Genomic DNA, 6,266 nt, shown 5'->3' with positions numbered 1-6,266 from the left:
GGAGAGAGCGGGGCAGTGGGATAACTTTGGGGATTGATATAGGACTATGGGGAGAGAACGGGGCAGTGGGATTAGTTTGGTGATTGATACAGGACGATGGGGAGTTAGCACGGCAGGAGGATTATTTTGGGGATTGATACAGGACTATGGGGAGAGAGAGGGGCTGTGGGATTAGTTTGGGGATTGATACAGGACTATGGGGAGAGAGCGGGGTAGTGGGATTAGTTTGGAGATTGATACAGGACGATGGGGAGAGAGCGGGGCAGTGGGATTTGTTTGGGGATTGATACAGGAGTATGGGGAGAGAGCGGGGCATTGGGATTAGTTTGGTATTGATACAGGACTATGGGGAGAGCGGGGCTGTGGGATTAGTTTGCAGATTGATACACGACGATGGGGAGAGAGCGGGGCAGTGGGATTAGTTTGGGGATTGATACAGGACTATGGGGAGAGAGCGGGGCAGTGGGATTAGTTTGGGGATTGATACAGGACGATGGGGAGAGAGCGGGGCAGTGGGATTAGTTTGGGGATTGAAACAGGACTATGGGGAGAGAGCGGGGCAGTGGGATTAGTTTGGGATTGATACAGGACTATGGGGAGAGCGGGGCAGTGGGATTAGTTTGGAGATTGATACAGGACGATGAGGAGAGAGCGGGACAGTGGGATTAGTTTGGAGATTGATACAGGACTATGGGGAGAGAGCGGGGCAGTGGGATTAGTTTGGAGATTGATACAGGACTATGGGGAGAGAGCGGGGCAGTAGGATTATTTTGGGAATGATTCAGTGCATTGGCGAAAAGCGGGAGCAGCGTCGCAGCGGCCTATAAAAGGCCCAGCGGGTGTTCCATAGGCAGCGGCAGTTGGTGAGAGGCGGGAGCAGCGTCGGAGCGGCCGATAAAGGCGTGACTTGTGCAGCTGCAGCGGGGAGAGAAGTTTGATAAGAAGTAGAAAGGAATCAAAAGATGACGTCAAAGCCAAGGGGATAAGTGATTGGCTGCTGGTGGTGAGAAGCTTTTCTTTTTCTTTTTTATATCAGTAAGTAAACTGTTATTTTGTTGTGCCAATTTAAGTGTATCTTAGGGTCACCAGACAACAATCAGACAGCAAGGCTCTCTTTCTGGGGCCACTGACCTGGGCACAAACATGTGACGAATCAAACTGACCTACACCCTGAAGCCCCGCCCACACGTTGTCCCTGCACAAAGGAATACACATGCGCCGTGAGACCCGCCCTGACCAAGATGGCGGCCGCTGAGCCCGCTCCCCGCCCGGGAAACAGTTACCACCAAGAAAGTAATCAAGAAAACATCATTGAAGGGCTGCAAGGAATGCAGAAGGTGGAGGAAGGAGAGTTACTCCATTTACATCTACAAAGGTCACCCCCATACCGGCATCTCCTCCAAGGCCATGGGCATCATGAACTCGGTTGTGAAGGATACTTTGGAGCATATCGCAGGTGAGGCTTCCCGCCTGGCCCATTACAACAAGCGCCGCACCATCAGCTCCCGGGAGATCCAGACCACCGTGCGCCTGCTGCTGCCCGGGGAGCTGGCCAAGCACGCCGTGTCGGAAGGGACAAAGGCGGTGACCAAGTACACCAGCTCCAAGTAAAACTGTGCGCTGTCCTGAGAGATCAAACCCAAACACAACGGCTCTTTTAACAGCCACTCACAACTCTCTGAAAGAGCTGCACAAACCCATCTCCCTTTAGACTCAATTTACTGTAATTATTTCCTGAACAAGTGTGTGGGGACCTTTGCAGTTCCAGCTGTAGATTTAGTTTTAAATTCTCAGACAACTGATTTTACTGTCCGGTTCTTCCTTTTAAACTACAAACACGGTCCCTGGTCGCCCTTTCTCTTTGCTCTCAGACCCGTTTATTTACAGCGGCTGCCGACGAATTAGAAACTTGTTTTAGGATGAGACTCAGACTTTAGCCACCTCGTTCTCTCTCACGCCCTTTTCATTTTAAAAGAACATTCTTCTTACGAGTCAAACCGTTTGTTAACCTTCGAGTCTGAGTGTAACAACCCAGAATGAGAGTTCTTAGAGACCAGAACCGGGACAGTTTGAACACTCTGTCCATCTTCCCTTTTCACAGAAGGACTCCCAGTTCTGGTCTCACTGCTGCCTGTGCGGGGGATCGATCGATAATCTATGTAATCCAACTTTTACAAAGATTGAGTGGATTGTGTCCCGTTACAGAATAAGTGGGAAGTGATTCCCTCCCATTACATATAGTTTGAAACTGAACCCGAATTTATTCCTGATTGTAACAGCCTGGAATTTGCAAGTGAAACATGGAAGGAAACAAAAAGTGTTTGGAAATATGTGGCTAATGGGGAAGTTACTAACCTAATCCGCAATTTTAACAATTATTGGCGGGATTTGTGAATTTCTAAGTCCTTCAAAGACTCACTGTTGAGAACAGTCATTTCTGCCCAGGTTTCTTTGGTGGGCTAAAGAGGCTGCGATTGGTCACCGGAAAGGACCAATGAAATTCAACACAGAGCGACCAATCACAAGTTCGCTCCCTGCATTCCACCAGAAGGTATAAGGCAGATGTGGGAGGAGTTTCTCATTCTTTCCATGAGCGTGTAGATTGTGGAAATATTTAGAAGATGAAAAACCGGCGATAAAGCGTGGGCCAAGGCCAAGTCTCGCTCCTCCCAGGCCAGATTGCACTTCCCTGTGGGCCGTGTTAACAGGCTCCTGCGGAAGGGGAACTACGCTGTGCGTGTGGGTGCCAGAGCCCTGGTCTACATGGGTGCTGTGCTCGAGTATCTGACCGCTGAAATCCTGGAGCTGGCCGGCAACGCGGCCCGCGACAACAAGAAGACCCGCCTCATCCCCAGACACCTGCAGTTGGCCATCTGCAACGACCAGTGGCTCAACCAGCTGTTGGGAAAGGTGACCATCGCTCAGGGCGGGGTGCTGCCTGATATACAGGCTGTGCTGCTGCCCAAGAATACCACTAGTGTATCCAAGAGCAAGTAAAGCGGACAGGATTTAATCTAATAAACCAAAGGCTCTTTTCAGAGCCACCCACAGTATCAATGTGAGAGCAGCTTAATGCTCTCTGGATCACAATTGTTCCAGATCTTAATTGACATTAAATCTCTGTAATTACGCTGTGTATTTCCTGATCTCGGTAATAAATCGGTCACTCTCTATCGAACATGTAGAAATCTAGATCGACAAACACTGCCGCAGGTTTGCTGTTAGCGGATATTCGGATCAGCGAATCAATATAGAGAGAGACCGACTTCAGAGAAATACAAAGAAGACGGAACCTGATCGTGGGACCGGCTGTCATTGAACACGTTGTGTGAGCCGAATATAAACGGATGTTAAGAGCCGAGTATAAAGGGAATGAGCGGTTGATGGGTCCAACGTTTCTGACTGAGAATTCATTTATTGGTTCAAAGTCCGTTTTAATGCTATGGCAGACGCACATGAATGATTTTCGTCAAAATTAATTTCATTAATAATTATTCTTAGTTATAAATGCTGCTGTTAGAAACTCACATAATTAATTTCTGATCTAACAGGGATATTAAAGTTACATCGGCTGCGATGGCCGGGAATTAAACCCGGTTTAACCTGGATTGGAAGGCAGCTATTCTCACCACTATACCACTATCCCCCACTGCAATCCGGCCCGGGAAGAGCGAGACTTGGCCTTGGGCCGAACTTTACCGCCGGTTTTTCCTCTTCTAGACAATCCACATGTTCAGAGAAAGAATGAGACACTCCTCCCACATCTGCCCTTGTTTTTGCGGACTAACTAATTCTTGCGGCTCTTAAGTGGGACAAATATTATATTCAGTAATCAGAATGTAAGCACGGTGCTGGGACACTTTCCCTACAATTAAAAACGGTCACTGTGAATAGTTACCTTGCTTGGGCTGAGCCCGCACCACATTTATTAGTTTTAAGCCCTTTTAGTTTAAAAAATAATCAACAGACATGTGGAATGTTTTTTGTAAATTAGCTAATTTGTACGACATAACCTGCTGAAAACACTAAGTTTGGTGTATTGAAACCAGCCTCTTCCTGTCACTTTCTCAAATGTGAGCGATGGTGCTATAGTGAGCAGTGAGCTGCCTCCCAAGCAGTGGGCCCGGCTTCCATTCCCGGCCATCGCAATCGGGGTAAGTTTACCGCCTCGCAGGCCAGAAATGATTCATGGTATCTTGCAGCACGATTTTATAACAGCAAACCTGTTGCACTATCTGTCGACAGTGACCAGTTTATAACCGAGAATGTCTGAGGGTCATTTCTGATCAGGAAACTAACCGCTTAATTGCAGAGATTCAATGTTAATTTAGATCTGGGACAATTGTGATCCAGAGAGCATTAACCTGCCCTTACATTGATACTGTGGGTGGCTCGGAAAAGATCCTTTGGGTTACCAGATTAAATCTTGTCCGCTTTACTTGCTCTTGGACGGACCGGTGGTATACTTGGGCAGCAGCACATCCTGGATATTAGGCGGCACCCTACCCTGAGCGATGGTCACCTTTTCCAGCAGCTTGTTGAGCTCCTGGTCGTTGCGGATGGCCAGCTGCAGATGTCTGGGGATGATGCGGGTCTTCTTGTTGTCGCGGGCAGCGTTGCCGGCCAGCTCCAGGATTTCAGCCGGTCAGATACTCGAGCACAGCATGCATGTAGACCGGGGCTCCGGCACCCACACGCTCAGCGTAGTTCCCCTTCCGCAGGAGCCTGTGAACACGGCCCACAGGGAACTGCAATCCGGCCCGGGAGGAGCGAGACTTGGCCTTGGGCCGAGCTTTACCGCCGGTTTTTCCTCTTCTAGACAATCCACATGTTCAGAGAAATAATGAGACACTCCTCCCACATCTGCCCTTGTTAACCTTCTGGGGAAATGCAGGGAGCGAACTTGTGATTAATCGCTTCGAGTGAATTTCATTGGTCTTTTCTGATAAGCAATCCCAGTCTATTTAGCCCACCAATGAAAGTAGGGCCGAAATTACTGTCTCCAACAGTCAGAATAACGATTTGTAATTAAAAAACCCGCCAACAATTTTAAAAATAGCGGATTATGTTAATAAATCCACCATTGGTCAAAGATTTGCTTACAGGTTTTAATTTATTTAGTCTTTTTCCAGGTGTCCCTTGCAAGTTACAGGCTGGATTAAATTCGGGTGCTATTTCAAACTGTCTGTAATGGGCGGGAGTCGATCCCCACTAATTCTGTAACGGACACATTCCAACCCAATATTTGAAAAATTTGGGTTTCACAGATTGTCGATCGAACGCCCGCAAAGGCGGCAGTGAGACCAGAACTGGGAGTCCTTCTGTGAAAAGGGAAGAGGGACAGTGTCATGTATTCAACTGTCATTGTAACCCATGCATAAACTGACCTAAGTTGTACACCGTGATAACATTGACCACTAGGTGATGAAGTTTTGGGAGACACTCCTAACCTGGACGTTCAGGCATAAAAGGCGACGCTCCACCCACCTTCGTCACTTCAGTGCTGGCTAATAATGGTTACTGGTCACAGAGTGACCTTGTCTCAAGTATGGGCCTCGTTTGCATTTATATTGTAGAGTAAGGACATATTATTGGTGGCGAGAAACTTGGATTTAAGCACCCGAGCGTGGCCACTAGCAGCACAGACGAGAGATACTGTGTTGGTGATGATTGGGACTAGTTTATTGAGAGACTGCAGCAAACTTTCGTCAGTAAGGAATGGCTGAGACAGGATTCGGCCAACAAACGCAGGGCTCATCAACTGATGGTTTGTGGATGCAGGACCTACCCCATGATGAAGGACCTTCTCGTGCCGGAGAAGGCGGCGGACAAGGCTTTTGAAGAGCTCAGTAAGTTGATCGGGGAACACATTAAACTGGCGAGAAGCATGCACATGGCGAGACATCGGTTTTACATGCACCAGTGGTGAGAAAGGCAAAGTGTTCCAGACTTCATGACAGACCTCCAGCGACCGGCGAGCCGATGTAAGTTCCCAGATGCATGCAGAGCGGAAATGCTGTGAGACTTTTTTATTTGGGTCATCGGGCACACTGGGGTTTTCAGGAAACTGATTGAGACTAAAGACTGGACCCTGGAAACAGCGGCTTTGATGGCCCAGACATTTATTTCGGGGGAGGAAGAGACCAGAATGATGTTTGACAAAAATGTTGGTTTAAATGCAGCAAATGGACAGGAAGTCAACATTGTTAACGTGGCACACAGTTCTCTAGGCAGACAGGGTCAATCGGACATGCCCGAGCATGTAG

The 6,266-nt window shown here is 48.2% G+C and overlaps 1 pseudogene; it reads right to left on the bottom strand.

Moving 5' to 3' along the window:
- Positions 1 to 4,435: 4,435 nt before the first annotated feature.
- LOC139253277 (histone H2A type 2-A-like) lies at positions 4,436 to 4,817 on the bottom strand (annotated as a pseudogene).
- Between the last annotated feature and the right edge of the window lie 1,449 nt (positions 4,818 to 6,266).

Source organism: Pristiophorus japonicus, unplaced genomic scaffold, assembly GCF_044704955.1.
Source record: "Pristiophorus japonicus isolate sPriJap1 unplaced genomic scaffold, sPriJap1.hap1 HAP1_SCAFFOLD_49, whole genome shotgun sequence".
Classification (NCBI taxonomy): Eukaryota; Metazoa; Chordata; class Chondrichthyes; family Pristiophoridae; genus Pristiophorus; species Pristiophorus japonicus.
This window is presented reverse-complemented; position numbering and strand designations above follow the sequence as displayed.